Source organism: Bombina bombina, chromosome 2, assembly GCF_027579735.1.
Source record: "Bombina bombina isolate aBomBom1 chromosome 2, aBomBom1.pri, whole genome shotgun sequence".
Classification (NCBI taxonomy): Eukaryota; Metazoa; Chordata; class Amphibia; order Anura; family Bombinatoridae; genus Bombina; species Bombina bombina.
In genome coordinates this window covers 1155380810-1155408309 of record NC_069500.1, presented here as the reverse complement: position 1 = coordinate 1155408309, position 27500 = coordinate 1155380810, and the positions used below count along the sequence as shown (strand labels likewise).

The window sequence follows — 27500 nt, the reverse complement described above, 5'->3', positions numbered from 1 at the left end:
AAGAAAAGTTCTTGGGGCATTAGTGAGCTAGCCAGTTCTGGTCATTATACATTACTATTAAAGTATGGATTAACAAAACGCTTTCCTAGATTAGTTCTGTGTTAAAGGGACATTCTTCAGTAATAAGAAAATGTTTTAAATGTACTATATTAGTAAACAAATGCTTGATTTTTTTAATATTTTCTTTAATTTAACCTTAATTTTCTGCATTTTTGTTTTCAAATAAAAATAATTTAAAAATAACCATTTTGCACTGGAAGTGGAATAAGGCATCACTTTCAAGCCCTTTTAGTAAATAATAAAAAATATGTTTTTAATTACAATACTATAAAAACAAAATTTATGCTTTCCTGATCCACGGGATGATCAATTAATGTTGGGAATATCACTCCTGGGCAGCAGGAGGAGGCAAAGAGTACCACAGCAAAGCTGTTAAAGGGCCATTAAACACTCATTTTTTCTATGCATACATGTTTTGTAGATGATCTATTTATAAAGCCCATAAAGTTTTTTGTTTTTTTTAAATGTATAGTTTTGCTTATTTTTAAATAACATTGCTCTGATTTTCGGACTCCTAACCAAGCCCCAAAGTTTTATTTGAATACCGTCAGCCACCTTCTCCAGCTTGCTCCTGTTTGTGTAAAGGGTCTTTTCATATGCAAAAGAAGGGGGAGGGGGGAGTGTCTTATTTCCCACTTGCAGTGGGCTTTCCAACTACCTTATCAACAGAGTTAAACTGAAAGCTTCTAAGTACGTTTTTAAACCATTTTATACTGGATTTTTATATCAGTATCTGTGCATCTTATTCTTTATAGTAGTGTCTATTACATGCAGTTATATGAAAATGAGTGTATACTGTCCCTTTAAGTATCACTTCCCTTCCCACAAACCCCAGTCATTCGACCGAAGGAAAGGAGAGAAATGAAATAACACAAGGTGCAGAGGTGCTTGAGGTTTACACAAAAACACCTGTCAGAAAAACAGGGTGGGCCTTGGACTCACCGTGTCAAGAAAGAAAAAAAATGTATCAGGTAAGCATACTTTTTTTTTTTTCTTTCATATGACACGGTGAGTCCACGGGATCATCAATTACTGTTGCGAATCAATACCCAAGCTAGAGGACACAGATGATTAGGGAGGGACAAGACAGCAAACTAAAAAAAAAAGGCACCACTGCTTGAAGAACCTTTCTCCCGAAGAAACCTCAATCAAGGCAAAATAATCAAATTTATAGATTTTGGAAAAAAAAATGCAAGGAAGACCAAGTAGCAACCTCGCCAATCTGTGTCACAGAGACCTCAATTTTGAGGATTCGAGAAGAAGAAACAGCTCTCGTAGAATGGACTGTAAATCCCTCAGGAGGCTGCTGTCCAGCAGTCTCACATGCCAAATGATAATACTTCTCCACCGGAAAGAAAAAGAAAATGCAGTAGCTTTACCCGAAAGGCAAACAAGTAATGCAGAAAACAGATAAAAAAATGTAGTCGCCTTATTCCAAACTATGGGCGAATTGACTACATTTTGAACATCTTCTCGGAGGCAGATAGAAGGAAAATACGCATGCTGGCCCTGTCGCTCGACGTGGAAAAAGCGTTTGACAGGGTCAGATGGGAGTACCTTTGGGAGACCCTTCTGTTCTTTGGATTTCCCAGCGAAATAGTGTTAGCCATTCAAGCTCTCTATAGCTCTCCGAGCGCTAGAGTCACGGGTCTGGGTTTCTGCTCTCAAAGCTTCCCAGTAACTAATGGAACGAGACAGGGGTGCCCTCTTTCGCCCATTGTCTTTGCTCTGGCTATCGAGCCATTGGCACAGGCGATTAGGAACTCCCCTAGGATTTGGGGGGTCCCTTTGAGTTCGTGTGGGGATGAGAGGAGGAGGGGGGGGAAAGATTGCTCTCTTTGCTGATGATTTTACCCTCTTCCTCTCCAGCCCTATAGGTTCTCTCCCGGCACTCTTTGAGATTATATCCTTATTCGGTTCCCATAGTTTTTATAGACTTAATCTGACCAAAACGGAAGCGCTCCCGATTCATATACCACGCTTGGAATTGGAAATCCTCAAAGAGTCCTACCAATTTCAATGGGCTTCCGACACCATTACACACTTGGGCGTCCAATTGGGACCAAAGGTGGATGTAGTTAGATCAAAGAATTATGAAAAGCTCCTGTCTGAGACTAGAGCGCTACTCGGTACATGGTCCTTCAAAGAGGTATCTTGGCTGGGACGTATAGCCTCAGTCAAAATGACCGTCCTACCAAAGATACTTTATTATTTCCGTTGCCTCCCAATTAACCTTCCCCAAGCCCTCTTGGACAAATTCAATGCTCTAATTACCAGATACATCTGGCAGGGGAAAAAAAACAAGAATTGCTAGGAAAACCCTGCAAAGACCGTATCAGCTAGGTGGAGTTTCGCTTCCTAATATTACCACCTACTATGAAGCTGCGAGACTGTCCCACGTATCTGGTTGGGGGACAACGGATATGCTACCAGGCTGGAAGAGAGTTTAACAATTTTCTCTTCCCTCGGGGATCAATCTTAGAGACCTGCCTTGGATTCCAAATTATCTAATTGAAGATGTGGGCATCCAGAATTCCATAGTTAAACAGACCCTTAATAGCTGGAAGTCTATCAGACACTATGTTGATATAGCCCCACAACCATCTCCAGTCCATTCGATCACGGGCCTGCTTAGGGGTCTACCTGACTCACATCATTCCCAGTGGAGCCAGTGGGATTTGATAAGAGTCTCTGACCTTTATCAGCAAAATACCCTAAAGTTGGCTGAACCAGTGCAAAGGGGAGACGGCTCAAGTTTACCCCTGTGGTTCATGTTTGAAAGACTTCGACTCCATAGACTCTTGGCGAGTTGGGGTTTCCCATCGACAGACCTCAGAACCCTGACCACTTGAGAACAAAAAATATAATTTATGCTTACCTGATAAATTTATTTCTCTTGTGGTGTATCCAGTCCACGGATCATCCATTATTTGTGGGATATTCTCCTTCCCAACAGGAAGTTGCAAGAGGATCACCCACAGCAGAGCTGCTATATAGCTCCTCCCCTAACTGCCATATCCAGTCAGTCGATCGAAACAAGCCGAGAAAGGAGAAACCATAGGGTGCAGTGGTGACTGTAGTTTAAATTAAAATTTAGACCTGCCTTAAAAAGACAGGGCGGGCCGTGGACTGGATACACCACAAGAGAAATAAATTTATCAGGTAAGCATAAATTATGTTTTCTCTTGTAAGGTGTATCCAGTCCACGGATCATCCATTACTTGTGGGATACCAATACCAAAGCTAAAGTACACGGATGAAGGGAGGGACAAGGCAGGTTTAAATGGAAGGAACCACTGCCTGTAGAACCTCTCTCCCAAAAATAGCCTCCGAAGAAGCAAAAGTATCAAATTTGTAAAATTTTGAAAAGGTATGAAGCGAAGACCAAGTCGCCGCCTTGCAAATCTGTTCAACAGAAGCCTCATTCTTAAAGGCCCAGGTGGAAGCCACAGCTCTAGTAGAATAAGCTGTAATTCTTTCAGGGGACTGAAGTCCAGCAGTCTCATAGGCTAAGCGTATTACGCTCCGAAGCCAAAAAGAGAGGTTGCCGAAGCCTTTTTGACCTCTCCTCTGTCCAGAGTAAACAACAAACAGTGTAGATGTTTGGCGAAAATCTTTAGTAGCTTGTAAGTAAAACTTCAAAGCACAGACCCCGTCCAGATTATGTAAAAGACGTTCCTTCTTTGAAGAAGGATTAGGACACAATGATGGAACAACAATCTCTTGATTGATATTCTTGTTAGAAACTACCTTAGGTTAAAAACCCAGGTTTTGTACGCAGAACTACTTTATCTGAATGGAAAATCAGATAAGGAGAATCACATTGTAAGGCAGATAACTCAGAGACTCTCCGAGCAGAGGAAATAGCCATCAAAAACAGAACTTTCCAAGATAAAAGTTTAATATCAATGGAATGAAGGGGTTCAAACGGAACCCCTTGAAGAACTTTAAGAACCAAGTTTAAGCTCCATGGGGGAGCAACAGGTTTAAACACAGGCTTAATTCTAACCAAAGCCTGACAAAAAGCTTGAACGTCTGGAACTTCTGCCAGACGCTTGTGCAAAAGAAAAGACAGAGCAGAAATCTGTCCCTTTAAAGAACTAGCTGATAATCCTTTTTCCAAACCCTCTTGGAGAAAGGACAATATCCTAGGAATCCTAACCTTACTCAATGAGTAATTCTTGGATTCACACCAATAAAGATATTTACGCCATATCTTATGATAGATTTTCCTGGTGACAGGCTTTCGTGCCTGTATAAGGGTATCAATGACTGACTCTGAGAAGCCACGCTTTGATAAAATCAAGCGTTCAATCTCCATGCAGTCAGTCTCAGAGAAATTAGATTCGGATGATTGAAAGGACCTTGTAGTAGAAGGTCTTGTCTCAGAGGCAGGGTCCATGGTGGAAAGGATGACATGTCCACTAGGTCTGCATACCAGGTCCTGCGTGGCCATGCAGGCGCTATCAATATCACCGATGCTCTCTCCTGTTTGATTTTGGCAATCAGTCGAGGGAGCAGAGGAAACGGTGGAAACACATAAGCCAGGTTGAAGAACCAAGGCGCTGCTAGAGCATCTATTAGTGCCGCTTCTGGGTCCCTGGACCTGGATCCGTAACAAGGAAGCTTGGCGTTCTGGCGAGAAGCCATGAGATCCAGTTCTGGTTTGCCCCAACGATGAACCAATTGAGCAAACACCTCCGGATGGAGTTCCCACTCCCCCGGATGAAAAGTCTGACGACTTAGAAAATCCGCCTCCCAGTTCTCTACACCTGGGATATGGATTGCTGATAGGTGGCAAGAGTGAGTCTCTGCCCAGCGAATTATCTTGGAGACTTCTAACATCGCTAGGGAACTCCTGGTTCCCCCTTGATGGTTGATGTAAGCCACAGTCGTGGTGTTGTCCGACTGAAATCTGATGAACCTCAGGGTTGCTAACTGAGGCCAAGCTAGAAGAGCATTGAATATTGCTCTTAACTCTAGAATATTTATTGGGAGGAGTTTCTCCTCCTGAGTCCACGATCCCTGAGCCTTCAGGGAATTCCAGACTGCACCCCAACCTAGAAGGCTGGCATCTGTTGTTACAATTATCCAATCTGGCCTGCGAAAGGTCATACCTTTGGACAGATGGACCCGAGAAAGCCACCAGAGAAGAGAATCTCTGGTCTCTTGATCAAGATTTAGCAGAGGGGACAAATCTGTGTAATCCCCATTCCACTGACTGAGCATGCATAGTTGCAGCGGTCTGAGGTGTAGGCGCGCAAATGGCACTATGTCCATCGCCGCTACCATCAAGCCGATTACTTCCATACACTGAGCCACCGAAGGGCGCGGAATAGAATGAAGAACACGGCAAGATTTTAGAAGCTTTGATGACCTGGATTCTGTCAGGTAAATCTTCCTTTCTACAGAATCTATCAGAGTCCCTAGGAAGGAGACTCTTGTGAGTGGGGATAGAGAACTCTTTTCCTCATTCACCTTCCACCCATGTGACCTGAGAAATGCCAGAACTACGTCCGTATGTGACTTGGCAATCTGAAAGCTTGACGCCTGTATCAGGATGTCGTCCAGATAAGGGGCCACTGATATATCTTGCGGTCTTAGGACCGCCAAAAGCGATCCCAGAACCTTTGTAAAGATTCTTGGAGCTGTAGCTAACCCGAAGGGAAGAGTCACAAATTGGTAATGCCTGTCCAGAAAGGCAAACCTTAGGAACCGATGATGATCTTTGTGAATCGGTATGTGAAGGTAAGCATCCTTCAAATCCACTGTGGTCATGTACTGACCCTCCTGGATCATAGGTAGGATGGTCCGAATAGTTTCCATTTTGAACGATGGAACTCTGAGGAATTTGTTTAAGATCTTTAGATCCAAAATGGGTCTGAAGGTTCACTCTTTTTGGGAACCACAAACAGATTTGAATAAAAGCCCTGTCCCTGTTCCGTCTGTGGAACTGGACAGATCGCTCCCATAACTAGGAGGTCTTGCACACAGCGTAAGAATGCCTCATTCTTTATCTGGTTTACAGATAATCTCGAAAGGTGAAATCTCCCTTGAGGAGGGGAAGCTTTGAAGTCCAGAAGATATCCCTGAGATATGATCTCCAAGGCCCAGGGATCCTGAACATCTCTTGCCCACGCCTGAGCGAAAAGAGAAAGTCTGCCCCCTACTAGATCCGTTACCGGATAGGGGGCCGTTCCTTCATGCTGTCTTAGAGGCAGCAGCAGGCTTTCTGGCCTGCTTGCCTTTGTTCCAGGACTGGTTAGGTTTCCAGCCCGGCTTGGATTGAGCAAAAGTTCCCTCTTGTTTTGTAGCAGAGGAAGTTGATGCTGCACCTGCCTTGAAATTTTGAAAGGCACGAAAATTAGACTGTTTGGCCCTTGATTTGGCCCTGTCCTGAGGAAGGGTATGACCCTTACCTCCAGTAATGTCAGCAATAATTTCCTTCAAACCAGACCCGAATAGGGTCTGCCCCTTGAAGGAATGTTAAGTAATTTAGACTTAAAAGTCACGTCAGCTGACCAAGATTTAAGCCATAGCGCCCTACGCGCCTGGATGGCGAATTCAGAATTCTTAGCCGTTAGTTTAGTCAAATGAACAATGGCATCAGAAACAAAAGAATTAGCTAGCTTAAGTGTTCTAAGCTAAGCAAGTATTTCAGTCAATGGAGTAGCTGTCTGAAAGGCCTCTTCCAGAGACTCAAACCAGAACGCCACAGCAGCAGTGACAGGAGCAATGCATGCAAGGGGCTGCAGGATAAAACCTTGTTGAATAAACATTTTCTTAAGGTAACCTTCTAATTTTTTATCCATTGGATCTGAAAAAGCACAACTGTCCTCGACAGGGATAGTGGTACGCTTTGCTAAAGTAGAAACTGCTCCCTCCACCTTAGGAACCGTCTGCCATAAGTCCTGTGTGGTGGTGTCTATTGGAAACATTTTTCTAAAAATAGGAGGGGGGGGGGGGGAACGGCACACCGGGTCTATCCCACTCCTTATTAATAATTTCTGTAAACCTTTTAGGAATTGGAAAAAAACATCAGTACACACCGGCACGGCATAATATTTATCCAGTCTACACAATTTCTCTGGCACTGCAATTGTGTCACAGTCATTCAGAGCAGCTAATACCTCCCCAAGCAATACACGGAGGTTCTCAAGCTTACATTTAAAAGTAGAAATATCTGAATCAGGTATCCCCGAATCAGAAATGTCACCCACAGACTGAAGCTCTCCTTCCTCAGCTTCTGCATATTGTGACGCAGTATCAGACATGGGCCTTAAAGCATCTGCGCGCTCTGTATTACGTCTAACCCCAGAGCTATCGCGCTTTCCTCTGAATTCAGGCAGTCTGGCTAATACCGCTGACAGGGTATTACCCATGATTGCCGCCATGTCCTGCAAAGTAATCGCTCTGGGCGTCTTTGATGTACTTGGCGCCATTTTAGCGTGAGTCCCTTGAGCGGGAGTCAAAGGGTCCGACACGTGGGGAGAGTACATTTAGTACACATTCTCCTATGGGGTTCCACCATGGCTTTTAAACATAATGAACAAGGAGTTTCCGCTATGTCAGACATGTTTATACAGACTAGCAATGAGACTAGCAAGCTTGGAAAACACTTTAAATCAAGTTAACAAGCAATATAAAAAAACGTTACTGTGCCTTTAAGAGAAACAAATTTTGCCAAAATTTGAAATAACAGTGAAAAAAGGCAGTTAAACTAACGAATTTTTTAGAGTGTATGTAACAAGTTAGCAGAGCATTGCACCCACTTGCAAATGGATGATTAACCCCTTAATACAAAAAACAAATTAACAAAACGAAAAATATGTTTTTTAAACTGTCATAACAACTGCTACAGCTCCTACTTTTGAAGCCTTTTGAGCCCTTCAGAGATGTCCTATAGCATGCAGGGGACTGCTGAGGGAAGCTGAATGTCACAGTTTGTAATTTTAACTGCACCAACTGTAACTTTTATACTATAACAGTGGAAAGCCTCAGGAAAAATAAAGCCAGCCATGTGGAAAAAACTAGGCCCCAATAAGTTTTATCACCAAAGCATATATAAAAACGATTAAACATGCCAGCAAACGTTTTATATTGCACATTAATCAGAGTATATACCTCTGATAGCAAGCCTGATACTAGTCGCTATTAAATCACTGTATTTAGGCTTAACTTACATTAATTCGGTATCAGCAGCATTTTCTAGCAATTCCATCCCTAGAAAAACTTAAACTGCACATACCTTATTGCAGGATACCCTGCACGCTATTCTCCCTCTGAAGTTACCTCACTCTTCAGACATATGTGAGAACAGCAGTGGATCTTAGTTACTTCTGCTAAGATCATAGAAAACGCAGGCAGATTCTTCTTCTAAATGCTGCCTGAGATAAAATAGTACGACTCCGGTACCATTTAAAAACAAACTCTTGATTGAAGAAAAAACTAACTATATTACACCACTTTCCTCTTACTACGTCCAGCTATGTTGAGAGTTGCAAGAGAATGACTGGATATGGCAGTTAGGGGAGGAGCTATATAGCAGCTCTGCTGTGGGTGATCCTCTTGCAACTTCCTGTTGGGAAGGAGAATATCCCACAAGTAATGGATGATCCGTGGACTGGATACACCTTACAAGAGAAATGGAAATCTGGTTCGTCACTGACGAGGTCACTATCTATGCATTACATGCTAATTATGAAGGACGAGAACTCTAGTACAGTGTGGCAATTAAGGGCCTGGGAAAAAGATTTGGGAATTCAGATCTCGGAAAAGACATGGGCACAAGCATTCTTACTTACTAAAAAGACGCTTCACTGCGCCAACTCAGTGGAACTCTATATGAAAGTATGCCTTAGATGGCATTACATCCCATTAAGACTAGCACAGATCACTCCGTCTCATTTGTCCCTATGCTGGAGAAACTGCGGTCGAGTGGGTACAGACCTCCATATATGGTGGGCATGTCCGGCCCTGAGAAAATTATGGAACAATGTTTTCGGGTTATGTAGATCAGTAGGATTGTCTCTCTTCGAAGAACCTAATGTGGCCCTACTGAACATGTTCCCAAGGCAAACACCAAAACCTCACCGTCAGCTAGCCATCTTCATATTTGCAGCAGCCAAGATTTCCATTGCTAGGAAATGGAAAACGCCAGACCCACCTTCCTTGACTGACATTAAACAGACCCTAGAAACTTATGCCCTGATGGAGAGAGGATTCTACCAACATCTCAATAAAATTGAGTCATACTGGAAAATATGGGATCTTTGGGTCCACAGAAACCAGGCCCCAGGTGACTCAGAGTATACCCGAATCTGTGGTCTTTTCTCATAGGAGTATTGTATAACTAAAGGTCCTCGGTTCTGGGAAGCCTACGCCTTTGCACTTCTTATTCCTTTCTTTCTTATATATTTCCCCCCCTTTTACTTATATGCACAAGGTTTGGGGAACTCCTCACTCACCCCACACACCCGCTTTCTTGCTCTAGATCCCCCCTTTTTACCTCACCCTCGCATACTTTTTTTTTTCTTCAGCTCCACCTGCCTAGCTGACCGGATAATTAGTTGAGATATTACTTGGAGGTTCCTAAGGTCACTCCCTCTTGATTAAGGAAGCGGTCTCTCCCATATATATGAATCTTTTACAGCCAGTCGTGTCTCTTGGGGGAGTGTTGACCCAGCTTGTGAGGTCGTCAAGCCCCACATGGGAGTGGATGGGGAATCTTTACAGAACATGAGGCATGGAGGATTGACTCATATACAATTGAGGGGTATTTAGACACACTTGTCCAGCTATTAGTTATTGATGTTAGAGGTCTTTCCACCTAGGGAGCTAAAGAGTTGTACGCAATCACTTGTTTATGTGACAATTCTTTACTTATCTTTAGTACTTTAGAAGTAGAACTGTGGTAATATGTTAATGTAACAAACTGGGAAATATGCTTGCTAGTAAGGAAGCATATAATCCTAATCTGTATTTATATTGCCTCAATAAGCTTCCAATATCAGAGAGTAATGAATACAGGAATGCTTCAGAGGCAGAACAAAGGATATATATTTCTCAAGACAGGAGCAGTAACTAGTTAAGGAAAATACCCTGATTAGTACTCATAGCATGTTTAATATGGCACACTGCAGGTGAGGAGTTAATATAACCATTTAGTAATGGTAATGCTAGTAGCTTGCTGGCAGATTTATACAGTGTAACACATAGAGGAATGTCAATATTATGGCAAGCTTAAATGTGGAAGTAGTGAGAGTAGCAGACTTAGAACACTACAAGTAAAAGCTTATACGGAACCTGATAACCTCATGTGTCGCTATACTTGTTGCAAACTGAAGGCACTGTGAGCGCTTGAGATCCGGAAGGCTGTGTCAGAGCAGCTGGAAGTCTGTGCACGCTGTGAAGTTGGAACGCTGCCAGGCCTGAGCAGCGTGTGACGAGTGAATGGCTTGCAGTGACGTCAGAGGAAGCCGGGTAGGAAGACAACAAGCAGCGCTTTTGCCAAGGTGTGCAAGTGAAGTAATTTAAATGCAGCTGAGTACTTTCTTACACCAGGATACAAACTGGAGATGTGAGTCAATCACTTCAATAAACCAACAAAGAGTAATTAGACAGTGCAGGCTTTATAGGCAGGAGGAGACAATGTTAAGGTGGTATAGGCTTGATATGGCAAAGTATATATTAAGGTGGAATGTGTGAGATAGGACCATGACAAGAGTGGAGTATGATATCACACCCGGGAAGGTTATATAAAGCAGCCCAGATAAAGAGGTAAACTGTTCTTATCCAGGGTCTAGCTGATGACAGATGATGTTGTAGTATATGCCCCAGCCTACTTTGTTAATTGTATTCTGTGTCTTGTCACATACTTCTATATTCTCAGATGTTCTTGATATGAGTTGTAACCAAAAGAGATGTGATTGTTTCTCTTTTATTGCCTTAATGTTTGTACTCAACTTAATTTACCTCAATAAAAAGAAAAAATACGTTGGAAAAAAAAAAAAAAGTAGTCGCCTGCAAAAAGAGTTTACTAGCCCGCACAACTTGTAAGTTGTGTAACAAACGTTCCTCATGAGAAGGAGGAATAGGACAGAGAGAAGGAACAAACATTCCTGATTAATTTTCCTGTCGGAACAACCTTAGAAAGAAAACCAAACTACATGAAACATGAGATAAAGAGAATCACACTGCAAGCTGAGAGTTCAGAAACCCTCCGAGCAGAGGATTAGCCATAAGAAACAAAAAACAAAAAACTACAAGATAAAAAACTTAACTTTTAAGGGAAGCGTCCTAAGAACAATAATTTAATACAGGCCTGATCCTAATCAAGGCCTGGCCAAGGATTGAACATCCGGCACGTCCGCCAGGCGTATGAGTAGCAGAGCAGATAACGCAGAATCTGACCTTTGAGGGTACTGATAGATAACCCCTCTCAAGGCCTTCCCGGAGAAAAGACAAGATCCTAGGGATCCCGAACTCACTCCAAAAATCCTTTAGACTCACATCAATAAGGATATTTACGCCATATCTTATGGAAAATCTTTCAAGGGACCGACTAATGAGCCTGAACCATGGTCTCAATGACCGATTCGAAAATTCACGCTTCGCTAAATCAAGCGCTCAAACTCCAAACAGAAACTTCAGAGAAAAATATGAGGATAAAGGAAGGGCCCAGCGGTAGAAGGACCCTCCTCGGAGGAAAACTTCAAGGTGAAACAGACTATATCTACTAAGTCTGCACCCCAGGACCTGCGGAGTCACGCAGGAACTGAGAATCACAGACGCTCTCTCCTACCTAGTGGAAGGAGAGTAACTGAGAAAAACAGGTAAGTCAACCTGAAGACTCAAAATAAACGCCAGAGCCTCTATTAGATCCACTTGTGGATCCCTGGCCCTGAAACGCACCTCAGAACTTGGGATTCCGCCGAGATGCTCTCAAATCCAGCTCCGCACCCCCTCCTTTGGGGGTCAGGCTGGAAAAAAAAACACTGGATGGAGCACCTACTCCCCGGAAGGAAGTCTGTCTACTAATGGGCATCCAGAATATCAGTTGGATTTGAGCCCAACCACTGCGTGCAAAACCGCAAAAACGACCAGGCTACGTTGGCTGCTTCTGATCCCACTTCCCGGTTGTCCATCTGGAATGAGAATGGCCTAAGACAACCATTGTGGGCTTCCGCCCACTGAACCTTCCAAGTCACCTCCTCTATGGCTTAATGAACTCCGAGTTCCTCCCTGATGGTTGATGCAACCATTGAGGTGACCTTGACCTACTGGAAACAAGATAAAGACTACTTAAGCCAAGCCTCCAACCCTGAGTCCTTTAAAGTTCAGGGAGGAATTCTGCTCGTAAGGGCTGAGTGAAGATCTGAGCCTGGGGCTCTGTTTTAGTTCTACCATGTAGAGCCTCAAAAATTATTTAACAACTCATAGTTGTTCCTCTCCACGGAAATCTTTAGAAAAAATGTATACGATCTGAAGAGAAACCAGAGAATGTTTACTACACTGTGTGCTTATGTTGAGTCTCAATCAGTTCTGAAACAAGTCCCAGACTGCGACCCAGCCCAGTGGGCTGACATCTGTCCAACGCACTCGCCCTAGGAGAATACTCCCTATTACGGGAGAGAGAGATAATCTCGATCTATCCTTTGTGACAGATTGCAAGTCCTCCATTTTATGGAGAATAACAAGAGAATGATGTCCATGGATCATAAGACAGAATCCCTTCATACTCTAGTTTAAACAGGCTTCCCTTTAGTCAGAGCATTTACCAACTGATCTACCTCACCGGCCTAACTAGAGCCACTGGAAAGATAAAGGAAACACAACTGCAGTTAAATCCAAAACTTCCAACCTTCTGGTTGCAAAGTTGAAGCTATCTACCGGACCACAAGAACTCCCTGTTGACCTGGCAGAATAATTAAAATCAGAGTGCTAACTACACTCCCAAATCCTCTTGTAGAGAGAAGAAGAAATAAGTCCTTGATTATCTAACCTCAGAAAGTTCTCCAAATAAAGAATCTATCAAGGTCCTAAATAAATTATCATAGACAGGACAAGATAACCCATCTCCAGATTTAATTCCCAGTCATGGGAAAAAATATTAGGCAAGATCTCCGGAAAGGAGAAATTGCTCAAATAAAGGATGACACATTAATCAAATAAGTTCAGAAGGCACTACAATATCCCAAGACAACAAGGTCTTTTAAGGATGACGAAACTCAGACACTTGACAGAGTTTCAATAGAGCAATAAAGCCCATCCTTCAGGTCTATGTATGTTATGAACTAAAAAGAGAAAAGTTAGAAGAGCAAAACCTGACTTTAGGTAATACCTAGGTCCATTTCCCAGACTGGGATTATCACTCCTAGATTGTAGATACTTCAAAAGGAGAAATCCGTCTCTGGGAGGAATACTAAAGTTGGTTGGTTCGCATAAAGAGGAAAGAAAAACTTCCCTTGGTGAAAGGAAGAATAACCTCTCTTCGAAAAGTCAGAGGGTGCGTCTGCCAGGCCAAGACCAACCTTGAAAGAAAGAAAACCGCCAAAGACATGGATCTGGAGGAACATAGGACTTGAATCTGCCACTGCAGAAACTATAGGGCCTAGGTGGAATCTGCTGACCAAGATCTCAGTCACAGTGCCCACAGCCTATCTCAGCAAATCTGGAAGGCAATGCATTGCTCCAAATAGCCTCCAGCTTTCTATCCCATGGATCCGTAAAGATCAGCTATCTCCCATAGAGACCGAAGTACTCTGTGCCATGGCAGCACAGTCCAGTAGGACATACGGGAGACAAGTATCCCTAGATATTCCTGTGAAAATATCCTCAGTCCGTCTATAGACACTTCCACATAAGATGGAAACATTATAGTGGGCCTATCCAAGGTTGACAACGACAGGCTTATCAATGTCGTCCAAGTAGCTAATACTTTCTTTAACAGTAAACGAGGTGAATAAGCATACATCTGAAGGATACCACTTCAGTATCAGACGAAGGAATGATACCGTCCGCATCTGAGATTCAACCCTCTCTTCTTACCCAACTTAGGGGAAAGAGCAGTCTGAGTAGCAGAAGCCTTACTGTCTGAAATTTTTAAAGTCCTCTTGCGTTTTCCCTGTAGCTAAGGGGAAAAAAAACAGGTAAAACCATAGATACAGCAGAGGATACCTGAGCTGCAGAATCAGTAGGCAAATATACTCCCCCAGGAGATTGAGAGGAACCGCAGGGCACTGCATGTGATGCCAGTGAAACTTGGGATGCTAAAGGAGAAGCTGTTCTGAACAGCATCATCCAAGGAGACATTGGGCTCAGAGGTTAAAATATATCAAATGTTTGCCACCAATTTGACCATTGCTTAGAAAAAAAACAAAGCGACACACCCCTGTCCTGTTAATATATTATAACTGACAGGAAGGTATGAGTGACAGCTATGTTGTAACTCAAAACATCCTAATTACATAGGAACAGAATTCTGTTGTATCAAAAAATGCCCATTAAACAGACTTAAACCCACATAGGCTGGAAGAACACAACAGACTTAACCCCTCATAGGCTGGAGCACTATAGGCTGGAGTTTAATAAACATATAATTAAAACCTAGTGGCAATTTATAGTGGAATCATGAAAATAAAATATATTATAGGATAATGCTTCCTGACTGTGTGATTATTAGAAAATGAAAAACGGCAGGGATAAAGCACTTATGACTGTACTCTTGCGTTTTCCCTTTTGACAGAAACGGCAGTTGAAACTAAACATGCAGCAAGTCTTGCATTGCATGAGCCTTCCAGAGGAATCTCCTATCAACCCCTTGCTCCGTTCTTAAGGAGACAAGGGGGCGTGGCCAACGACCAGCTCAGGAGAGCTGAAAATGGCAATTCCCCGCCACAACTAAAGGAAGGAGGTGAAACTCGTCAGAATTAACTACGAGAGAGGACAGAGATGAAGCAGCAATTCGATAAAGAGAGTGCATCAAAAACACTACACACAGTAAAAAATAATAAACCCTGAAGGAAGCCCAACACAGCGCAGCTCCGCAAATAACGAGTGCGTACTTACTACACACAGTGTCAGGATGGAAAACCTCTTTTAGATAGAATTCTTGCAATAGTGCAAGATCTCTGTATAGCAGGATTAAGACCCCTTTAATCTAGTTACATGAGCTTAGGAAAAAAAACATGAGTAACACTGCACTTAGCATGTCCAGAAATGCCATTAACCCCTAATGAGCCCTATACCTAAAACAGGGAATACTCCATAAAGTGTTATCCCCCAGTCTCCTGGTCACCAGTGCCTGCATCCTGCCTGAAATAGCCTACCCCAGGATATATATGTGTCCCAAGAATTGCAGTCTGTTATCTGAAGTGCAAGTCCCCCATAATGATAGTAGACTAAGTACTTACCTGCATTTAGCCGTCCGGCAGGAGGACAGCCTACCCAACATAAGAGGATGTCGCTCCTCACAGAGGCCTGTAGAAAAAAAGAAAGACAGCGTAAGCTTACTCAGGCTTTCTATACCAGGGCAGCATAATGTTAGGAAAACGCAGTGAGGCTCACCTCACAAGTTCTCAACTGTTTAAAAGCCACCTCCTGCCCTCCTGAAGTGGAGTGCAGCTATACCCAATGTGATGAAAGATCAGAGCAATCCTGCCCTGGCTTCAAAACAAAAAAATCTTGATAGAAGAAATCTTTATTAGACACCTAATTACTTCACCTCCTCCTTGCATTAGAGGCAAAGAGAATGACTGGGGTTTGTGGGAAGGGAAGTGATACTTAACAGCTTTGCTGTGGTGCTCTTTACCTCCTCCTGTTAGCCAGGAGTGATATTCCCAACAGTAATTTATGATCCCGTGTACTCACTGTGTCATATGAAAGAAACTGAATATATGTATTGAACATGGTCACCAAATGCACATCACATTCGAGATACACACTCCAATTATAGACTGTAAACATACACAAAAGGCTGGAAATTCCTGCAGACAATTCTATATTCTAGTTGTAGCCAACCTCATGCTGAGCAGAAGCCAACTATTTCTGCACTGGTATTACAGCTCTTCACCAGAATAAATAGCAGAGCAAAAAAAACAAAGCGCTGCAGGATGTGGGAGACACTTCAGCAATTCCATGCTAAATAAATTTGGCTTTTGATTAATTACTAATTATATGCCATTTATGTGAGAGGCAGTGGAGTGACTAAAACACACAGCATCTATAATTCTTAACTGTCAAAGTGCTTCTAACACTCTCATTGAAAGCTAAGAGGAAACTACACACACACTTCAATTTGTTAAAATGTTTTCTTATGAAACAAATTCTAATTTTTAAACTATGGGGTCCATTAGAAAACTAATCATTTTCAGACAATTGTCATTGAAGTCTAGGTGGATTTTTATAGATACATACGTTTTTTTTCTTATGGATTGTGATCAACTCCTATATGTTAACCCCATGCAGGTGATTGATGGCTGCATGTCTATCCTGCTTCTGATTGTCTCACTAGACATTAAACAAGTGAAAAGTATAGCCCATCTTAAAACACTAACAAAATAAGTAATTCAGCATATTAATGAAATACTTAGTAGCACAGCTTGATTGGTTGTATAGTACCAGCTGTCATATGAAATAAATGATTGTGTGTTTCAGGGGAACAGCTAAAGATCTGTTCATTAATAAAATAAGTAAAATGTATGTTATGGTGATAGCCATCTACATGGTGACCTGCACAAGTCCATCATTTCGGTCTCATAAAAAAAAAAAAAAAAAAAAGAAAAGGATTAGCAGATGTTGTTAGATCCTCTTGCAATGACAACAATAGTCTGTGGTTTTTTAATCTATTCTTCAAATGAGAGATCTCATTAGAACTGGGTTTCATATTGAATTACTGCAGTCCAAGCAGCATTCAGCACAAATGATCACCCTGAACACAGAGCCCTGTACCACTCTAGCTCTCTCTCTTGAGGCTGTAAGTATGTTTTTGACAAAGAAAAGAAATTCAAGAACAAGGTGTTGTGATCTCAAGTTGAAGGGTAGTAGGTTAAGAAGTAATTTGCAGAAGCACTTCCATTAGAGGTGTGGTAAGGACAAATATTGAGGGTGACTTTAAGAATGCCTGAGATAAGCTTAGGGCTAACCTTTAAATGTGCCCCTATTCATCACAAATAAACTGGGGACCTCCCAACTCCGCTTCATAGCATCACCCAATACATCTGTTCTACACATTACCACAACACCAGACCACACAGGTGACCCTGGCCCACCACTTATGTCTGGCTCCAGGTGATAACATGCCTGAACAGTGAGCTATATAAGCAGGTGTCCTATGCTCATTTTAGTAATCAGGGCATTTCCAAATAAGAAAATATTCAAGTATGCATTCACAGTACTGAAGTTTACATTTAGTTTGTGTCTTGTGTCTACGTTCTACACTTTATCTAAAAAGTATAATAACAATGTTGTCTCCAGAAAATGTTATAAAGGGGGCACTTCCTGGATGCCCAGTTTTGTTGTAGGAGGGGAGAGGTCAGGAGGGTAAGATGGATGGTAAGTGGATGGGGTGGTCTGTGGTGGCGTCAGGGCATGCTATGGGTGATGCAGTTCAGAGTTGGGTGAGCCTGGGAAGAGAGAATGTGGTGGGTAAATAGTCCCCACTGGTGAAACCAATTACACTTTTTGGTAGTTGTTTTTTTCCATAAAAACAAACAAAAGAATCCACTGTAATAACAAATTAATGCCTACAGCCTAATAACAGCAGTCAAGCCCTATGCTAAGAAAGCTAGAACAATTCTGCATACATTTGCCTTGGTTTTTACTGATAAATCACCACAACAAAAGGTTGCTAGGTGTTAGGCCTTCAATTAAGCTCTAAAGTGGCCGGTAATAACAATAAAGCCAAGGGATAAAATGTGTGTTACTCTGACAAACTTCAGATCAGTCAATAGCACTTTATGTGAAAAGAAAAGATGTCCAAACTAAAGTGAATCTATTGACAACAAAGCTATTTCAATTCGATATAGGATTAAATGGTATTAAATGGGCACTGTATTTCCTCTTGCTTTTTTAAGCTTTATTAAGCTGTATTTTCTCTTTTTTTTAGCTTCTGTGATAAAAATGCAAACAAAATAAAAATAATAAAACTTCTCTCAAACCCATCATTTAAAGGGACAGTAAAGTCAAAATTAAACTTTTATTATTCAGATAGAGTACACAATTTTAAACAACTTAACTTGCTTATCTAAATGTGCACACTTTCTGAGGCATCATCTCCTACTGAGCATGTGCAAGATTTACAAGATATATGTATATGCATTTTGTGATTGGCTGATAGCTGTCACATTTTAGAAAAAAATTAAACTAACACATGACAGAAAAAGAAAGTACTGCTCATTTCAAATTCAAATAAAGTGCTTTTACTTTGTCTCTTTATTATGCATTTATTTATTATGCTTTCTACTGTGTTTATTGGTCCTTTAAGAACAGGTTTGTGTGCAAATGAGTTAATACAAGAGCCTAAAGGTCAACTAAAACTCTGAAATGCAACCTACATTATGCCTATTGAATGCTTTGTACTTTATGTGAGTTCATGATAAAGGGATGGTGACAGCATTGAAATAGATTAGTGTAGTATCAGAGTAAAGATATTGGTTACACAATTTGAAGGGCAACCAGACACACCTATTTTCATGTAGGTGATACTTCTATCTCCAACTATGTAATACATATATCATACAATTTGTAATTTTCTCTTTTAAACAGAACAGAACAAAATGTGTTATGTCCCTTTAAGATGTTTAGCATCAATCCAAACATACATTGCTTGAAATCAGAATAAAACATATACATAGTGTTCTTTGCTACTGTATTTTTCTAATAGAAGACAAATAATAACAAGTAGAAAAAAATAACAATTGGAATTGAAAGAGTTCTATTTTACACTCAACTTTAATAAATATGTTAAAACAACTGGTATTAGATTTCTGATACCACTAGCTTTGTGGACCTATTTAACATACAGGGTTACCAACTTGGTGGATAAAATTCACTTATTTAAAAAAAAAAAAAATTGTAGATTTCTTTTAAATTTAAAAAGTTTACTTTTGATTTTATTGTTCACTGTTTCACTGAATTTCTATGTACACAAAATCAACCCCTTACTAACTTTCAAGTAGCTCAATAAATAGAAGATTGTTTGGAGTGGAATAGATTTTCACATAGGCCTAAGTGTGAGGGAGAGGCAAGCATTAAAATAAACGCCTTTCCTACCCATTCCCCAGCTTTGCACAACCAACATAGTTATATTAATATACTTTATAACATTTAAACCTCTAAATTTCTGCCTGTTTCAAAGGCTCTATTGACAGCCTCTTAATCACATGCTTTTATATTTGCTTTTCACAACAGGAGACTGATAGTTCATGTGGGCCATATAGACAACAATGTTTTCACGCCCGGGAAGTTATTTAAGAGTTAGCACAACACAGTACTAATTGCAACTCATTAGATACATGGTAATCACAGAGGTAAAAAGTTTTAATCAAATATGAATAATTAACCCAATAAACTGGAGACAGTTCACCTCCTAATAATTTTATAATTATCTATGCATTTCTAATGGCATATAACTAAATCAGGTATTTTCTGATATAACTGGAAAATAATCTGAAAAATGATTATTCTAAAAATAAAACCTTTATGTAGAAAACCATGATTTAAATTGAGGCTAACTTACTAGTGATTTAAATTGTGATTAAAATCAATTTGATTTAAACCAAATCCACTCTGGTCACCAACCAGTCTAAAAGAACATAGAATTAAAGGGGCATTATACACCAACAATATTATAGGCTATTTAAATAAAGCATTAGGTGTAGCTAACATTTTCAATTGACATGTATTACCTATTTTGCAGCTAACTCTCCAAAAAATGGGATAAACCATGCAGGATGGTTCACAGAGTATGTATACCTAAGGGGACAATTTATCAAGCTGAGGCGGACAGGTGCGCACATACGCGCCTCTGTCCGCCGCAGCTCACCTCTGGCGGGCTGGATTTCCCTGGCGGAATTCAGCATTGCACACAAGCGCTATTTTGTGCTCGCGTGCAATCCTGCGCCCTGCCTAGTCACAGCCAATCACGCGCAGGCAGAAGCTGTCATTCTCCCTACCTAGGAGGTCTGATGATCGTTGCTTGTTAAATACGGCATGCAGGTTCTTTTATGAGAACCCTCAGTCGTAGGCAGGCGAAAAACTGCCGAAGTGGTTAATAAATCTACTCCTAAGTACTATACTCTAATCATTAAGCTATTGTTTTATCTTCACTCCCTAGCTGCCTACAGCAGGAAGTCACTAACTGGCTCACTAAAGCTGCACTAAGTTATTTGAGGTCTGCTGAGAAACTGTAGTTTTATTTGTAAAGGATCATATTTCACTGAGAAGTGTGTGAGAAGTTTAGGTCTCTGTGTGTAGAAGCTAAAATTTGCCTAAACTCAGATGGCTATGCCTCCTCTGCTGCACCCAATAGAAAGCAATCCTCAGCACTCCAAATATTTTAGTGGCAATTTATTGATTCCAAGTAGCAACGTTTTGGGGTAACAGCCCCTTATTCATGCTTGATACTTTACTGGTTACAATGTTGTCTTTTAAACCTTTTAGCTTTGGCGCCAATGAACCTAAAATGGAACTCTAGCTCAATCTACTGACAGTAATGTATCACATTCATCAAAACAATGTTATTCAATGTCTATTCACACATGTAAAAAACCTTATCTAATACTTAAAGTGAAGGTAAAGTTTTACCTACTAGTAAACGGTAACAAAGTCTTCATAGTTCAAATATTAAGATCGCTAACTTTTTTTTTACAATTCCTTATTTAATTACAAAATAATATTGTGCGTTTTTAACATAACGTTATGTTAAAAACTCCTCCCCACATCCATTTCCTGATCTTAGTGAGTGACGTATAGAGCGGTCCCACCCGCTCTATACGTGTCTCAAAAGAGCGTTCAGGAGGATCCAAATGATCTGCGCATGCGCACAGCATTGTCTTCTAAGCAATGCGCATGCGGTAATCTTCTACAGCAAAAACAAAGGCTAAACGCCTGCGCAGATCATCCCTTAGGTGGATGACGTAATTTGACGGCCGCCTAACGGCCAGGATTTCAATAGGCAGAAATAAAAAAAAAAAAATTATGACGGGTTGAATTTTGTACTCAAAAGCAAGTAAGTTTACAGCTATAAAACTCACTTTATACTTAGAATTAGAAAAAATCATGAATTAAAGTACTATTTATTTTGGGTAAAAAGTATAATTAGCTAATGTAATCGGGAAAACTTTACCTTCACTTTAATACTAAAACCTATTGATAGGATGCTATTATTATAATTGTAAAGACCATTATGTGACATTTCAGAGCTATAAAGACAGGCAATTTAGAAGTAGCACGACAAGTCATATTCCCTATTTAATCCCCTAGGGGTTAATATCTCCAATTTGTGAATCCACCACATCTCCTTTTGTTTAAGTAGACGCTCCCTATCAAGGCCTCTTCTATTGGGCTTAATGTGATCAATTACCTGCCATCTAAGTTGGCTAATACTATGTCCTCTCTCCAGGAAGTGTCTAGATAAGGGAGCCTCAAGATTCTTACATCTTATATCTGAGCGATGTTTGCTCATTCTATCCCTGATTTTACGGGTCGTTTCTCCAATATAAACCATGGAACATGGGCACTTAATCAAGTAAACAGCATAAATGGTCTCACAGGTAAAGTAGCATTTATGCTATATTTCTTGCCACTATGGAAGTGATGAAAATTTGAACCCCTAATTATGGAATTGCAGCTCATACAATTCAGATATGGAAAGGTACCTGTTCTTGTACTACCTAAGGTAGTTTGTTTCAGTTCCCTACCAGGTCCTATATCAGTTTTAATAAGGTGACCCCTAAGGCTTTTGACTGTTTTATGTGCCATTAATGGGGGTTCTTGAAACTCCACTATTTCCTTATTACATTCCTTAAGAATATACCAGTTTTGCCTGATGAGACTCGCAATCTTATCACTAAGTGGATTATATTGACTAACAAATACAAGTCTATTTTCTTTGTTCTTGTGTGTTATTTCTCTAGTTCTATGCAGTGTCCCCATGGTAATATCCAGAAGCTTGGATGGGTATCCTATCGGTGAATTTCTTAGCCATTTCTTTTAGCCTGATCTTTTGTCTGTCCTTGTCACTTACAATTCTATTAACCCTGAGAAGCTGACTTTTAGGTAAAGAATCAACTAGTGGTCTAGGGTGAAAGCTGTCATACTTGAGAAGGTTATTTTTTATCTGTTTCTTTAACATATAGATCAAACTCAAAGTGATGGCCTGACTTGTATATTTTACTATCCAAAAAAAAGGTACTGTTTCCTCACAATAATTTACAGTGAATTGCAAGTCCCTCACTTTGGAGTTTAGATCCCCCACAAATTGTAGGAGGGATTCTACGTTGCCCCACCATACGCCAAACATATCGTCTATGTAGCACAACCAGATGGCACCATATTGTTTAAACAAACCATTTTGGTAGACAATGCTTTCTTCAACCTCATTCATAAACAGGTTGGCGTATGATGGGGCAACGTTAGGACCCACTGCCGTCTCCTTAGTCTGCACAATCCATTGGTCCTGGAATAGAAAGTAGTTCCAATAAAGGATGTCTTAGTAAATCCTCAATGAAATTTGCTTGTTCATATGAATATCTCTTGTTCACCAATAGATTTTTCTTAACAATGGCTATGCCTGTTTCATGTTTTATGGAAGTATAAAGACTTCTCACATCCATGGTGAACAAGATATTTATCATTTGGGAACTCTAATCCTTTAGCTTTCTCTAAAAAATGGTTGGTATCCTTAAGGTAACTGGACATTTTTGCCACCTCCGGTTGGAGTATTCTATCTATAAACTTAGAGATGTTGGTGTACACAGAGTCTACACTAGGGTGCACGTAGGATCAGGAGACACTGCCAGGTCCCCAAACAATATGACACAATAGAAAGCTATACTCGGCACTACAAAAATTTTAGTGGCAATTTATTGATACCAAGTAGCAACATTTCAGGGTCACAGCCCCTTATTTATGCTTGATACTGCTGCACTGGTGGTTACATAGCTGGTGACTGGCACTATGTAGGAATATTCCCAAATGGCTCACCGACCGTGTGCTGCTCAGGAGCGACAACCCACTGTGACTCCTTACTGAAATTTTAATTAAGGGTTTATCACCTTTCGAGACAACCAAAATTGAAATAATAAATCACCACAATATAATGTCTCTGAGTTTACCAACAGAGGCAACAAAATAACAATATGCAACACATATTATAAAGGCCCTTTACATAGTATTTTGCATAATATACACATTACACAGTAAATCTTAGTGTGTCTGTATATCTTAATAATCATTTACAAAGCTTTTATTGCAGGCTAAGATTGTATTCCTCCGCTAAACAGGAAATCCCATGACTTTTCCTGGACAAGACTTTATGACTTTAGTATATAAAAAAAAATACATCAGGCTAATACAGAGATCAAATTTGAAAAGCACAAGCTTTGCTGTAGTAAAAGATGTCAGAGCACTCTTATATTTATCTTTAAAGAAAGCAGAACTCAGGAAGTGCAAGCCCTGCTGGAAACATTTGTGTGTAGTTACACAGATTTCAAAAGGAGCTGCTCTTTTGTATTCAGTGGGGAACATCACCAGTGCATTAGAGATTAACATTAACACTGCAAGTGTATAGACCTGTATGCCTGAAAAATTCCTCAGTGAACCCTTTAAAAGACTCTGAGCCAGACGTGAAAATGCATAGAGGGCCTTAAAGCGCGGCTAGAAAAATGTGTGAGCCAGACATTTGCAGTTCTTGTGAAGTGTTTAGAGGTAGAGAGGTAGCGATAGATAGATAGATAGATAGATAGATATTGTATATACAAATATATAGAGAAATATCTATTTTAAAATTGAAAAAAAAAATTCTAAGTGAAGAACATAGGAATTTCAAGTATTTCTATTCAAGAAAACATAAAAACATTAAAATTAATTTAAAATTATATTGCATGTTTCAAGGTATTTGACTGGGAGGGTCTCAAAAGTGTGTGTGAGATAGATATGCACACCTCAACACATATTAAAAAAACAAACATTAGCCTCTTCCTGTAGGAAAATCTGTTTAAAAATTGGGAGCCAGATAGTGGTATTTTTATATAAATATATGCAGAAAAACCCAATATGTTAGACGCTTGGGGTAAAATGCTAGAAGCCATTGGCTCCCGGCCTTCTTGGTTTGGCACAATTGTTATGGCAGTAGAAGTTAAAGTCACACAAAACCCAAATATTTTCTTACATGATTGAGAGAGCATATTATTTTAAACCACTTTCCAATGCACTTCTATTATCTAATTAGTTTAGTTCTCTTGGTGTACTTTGTTGAAAAGGATACCTAGGTAGGTTTAGGAGCTGCAGATTGGTGGCGGCTAAGAATGTGCATTTGGATCCTTTGTGAGGATACGAATGTGGAAGTAAGCAGAGGTTTGTGCCCATCTGATATTTTAGTAGCCAAATTGATTCTTGTAAAAGATCCCAAATCTAAGATCTGGATTTGCACAGATCCTAGTGTGGGGATCTTTTACAGGAATCAATCTGGCTACAAAAATATCCGTAGGGCAAGAGCCGCTGCTTACTTCCGCATTAAGATCCTATTGAAGGATCCAAATGCACATCCCTAGTGGATGCACATATATGCCTCCTGTTATTGGCTCACCCAATGCATTCAGCTAGCTCCCAGTACTGCATTGCTACTTCAACAGAAGAATAATAAAAGAATGAAGCAATTAAAATAATAGAGATACATTGGAAAGTTGTTAGTACTGCAGAATCTGTTGGCGCTCTACAAATAACTGATAATGATAATAACAATAAAATTGTATTCTCTATTCGAATCATGAAAGAAAAAAAATTGAATTTCATGTCCCTTTAAGGCTTTGATTCTACTTTGAAAGGGATATGAAACCCATTTTTTTTCTTGCATGATTCATACAGAGCTAGCAATTTTAAGCAACTTTCTAATTTATTCCTATTATTTTTTCTTCGTTCTCTTGGCATCTTCAATTGAAAAGGCAGGAATGTAAGCTTAGGAGCCGGACCATTTTTGTTTCAACCCTGGGTAGCACTTGCTAATTGGTGGCTACACTTAGCCACCAGGCAACAAGCGTTACCCATTTATTCCTGCTTTTTCAATTAAAGATATCAAGAACAAAGACAAATTGATAATAGGAGTAAATTAGAAAGTTACTTAAAATTGCAAGCTTTGTCTGAATCATGCAAGAAAAATAAATTGGGTTTCATATCCCTTTAACCCCTTAATGACCACAGCACTTTTCAATTTTCTTACCATTTGGGACCAGGGCTATTTTTACATTTCTGTGGTGTTTGTGTTTAGCTGTAATTTTCCTCTTACTCATTTACTGTACCCACACATATTATATACCGTTTTTCTCGCCATTAAATGGACTTTCTAAACATATCATTTTCATCATATCGTATAATTTACCATAAAAAAATGTTTATAAAATATGATGAAAAAAATGGAAACAAATACACTTTTTCTAACTTTGAACCCCAAAATCTGTTACACATCTAAAACCACCAAAAAAACACCCATGCTAAATAGTTTCTAAATTTTGTCATCAGTTTAGAAATACCCAATGTTTACATCTTCTTTGCAAGTTATAGGCAATAAATACAAGTAGCACTTTGTTATTTCCAAAGCATTTTTTTTTTTCTTCAAAATTAGCGATAGTTACATTGCAACACTGATATCTGTCAGAAATCCCTGAATAACCCTTCACATGTATATATATTTTTTTTTAGTAGACAACCCAAAGTATTGATCTAGGCCCATTTTAGTATATTTCATGCCACCATTTCACCGCCAAATGCGATAAAATAAAAAAAAGTTTAACTTTTTCACAAACTTTAGGTTTCTCACTGAAATTATTTACAGACAGCTTGTGCAATTATGGCACAAATGGTTGCAAATACTTCTCTGGGGTCCCCTTTGTTCAGAAATAGACATATATGGCTTTGTTATTGCTTTTTGGTATTCAGAGGGCCGCTAAATTCTGCTGCGCACCACACGTGTAATATGTCCAGCAGTGAAGGGGTTAATTAGGGAGCTTGTAGGGTTAATTTTAGCTTTAGCGTAGTGTAGTAGACAACCCAAAGTATTGATCTAGGCTCATTTTGGTATATTTCATGCCATCATTTCACCGCCATATGCGATCAAATGAAAGTTAGGGTTAATTTTAGCTTTAGTGTAGAGATCAGGCTCCCATCTGACACATCCCACCCCCTAAAGGTCCCCCCCATCTACAGTACTGGCAGAAAATATATATTTTCTTATGGGTACTATCCCCCCTTACCTCCCAACCTCCCTGACCTCCCAAACAACTCTCTAACCCTCCCTCCTCTACCTATTATCCTCCATGTTACGTGCTGGCAGACCAATTTTGTCAAATATTTTTTTTCTGTAGTGTAGCTGCCCCCCCCTCATTTCCCTACCCCTCTAACCCCTTTCCAGGTCACTTACCTACCCCCTCACAGGTCATTTCCTATGGAACTAAATGTAAAATACCCCCCTCTCCCTCCTTCATGTTGCACTAAAGTGCAGACTTTCTGTAGCGTCCCCACCCACCCCTTCTCGCACACCCTCCAGCCCCTCTCACCCCAGCAATTGGCCGCCCACCCACCTTCCTCCGATACCTCCCACGCCACCAATGAGTGGCACCATCGCTGGTCGATGCAGAGGGGGCCAAAGAGTGGCCCTCTCTGCATTGATTGCCTAAAAAAGGGTATTGTACGATGTTTCAACATCAAGGCATCACTGCAATACTCTGAAAGCATCTGGAAGCGATCAGGATTGCTTCCAGTGCTTAAAACCGCAGAGGACATCCTCGGTTGCCAAGGGGTTAAATTGACAGTAAACACGCTGTCGGCATTTAACATTGCACAAGCAGTTCTAGTGAACTGCTTGTGCAATGCCGACCCCTGCAGATTTGCGGCTGCTAGCAAGGGGTGTCAATCAACCCGATCGTATGCAATTGGGTGGATTGATGTCCGCCACCTCTGCAGCGGTCTTAAGACCGCTGGTTCTTAACTCCTAAAGGCTCACGCGGAAACTGGTGTATTCAGGGCCATTCGGCCCTTGATAATTTGGCCCCCTTGTAATTACAAGAGACTTGTCTTGCTATAGAATAACATATCTGTAAAGTCTAAACGTTTTTAAAACAAATTAACATCTTGTTTGATTCAATAGTTTTTCAAAAGCCAAACTCCATCTATAAAAGAGACTCGCTGGGTTTTCTCTGTTTTTGTCCATCTACAATTTGCCTCAT

At 40.4% G+C, this 27500-nt stretch overlaps 1 protein-coding gene and 1 pseudogene across 2 annotated transcripts in view; both read right to left on the bottom strand.

Moving 5' to 3' along the window:
- Window positions 1–27500, bottom strand: part of GALNT7 (polypeptide N-acetylgalactosaminyltransferase 7) — a 493314-nt gene that overhangs the window by 395810 nt on the left and 70004 nt on the right. The gene's annotated exons all lie outside the window — the stretch shown is intronic.
- LOC128650620 (uncharacterized) lies at window positions 12459–12563 on the bottom strand (annotated as a pseudogene).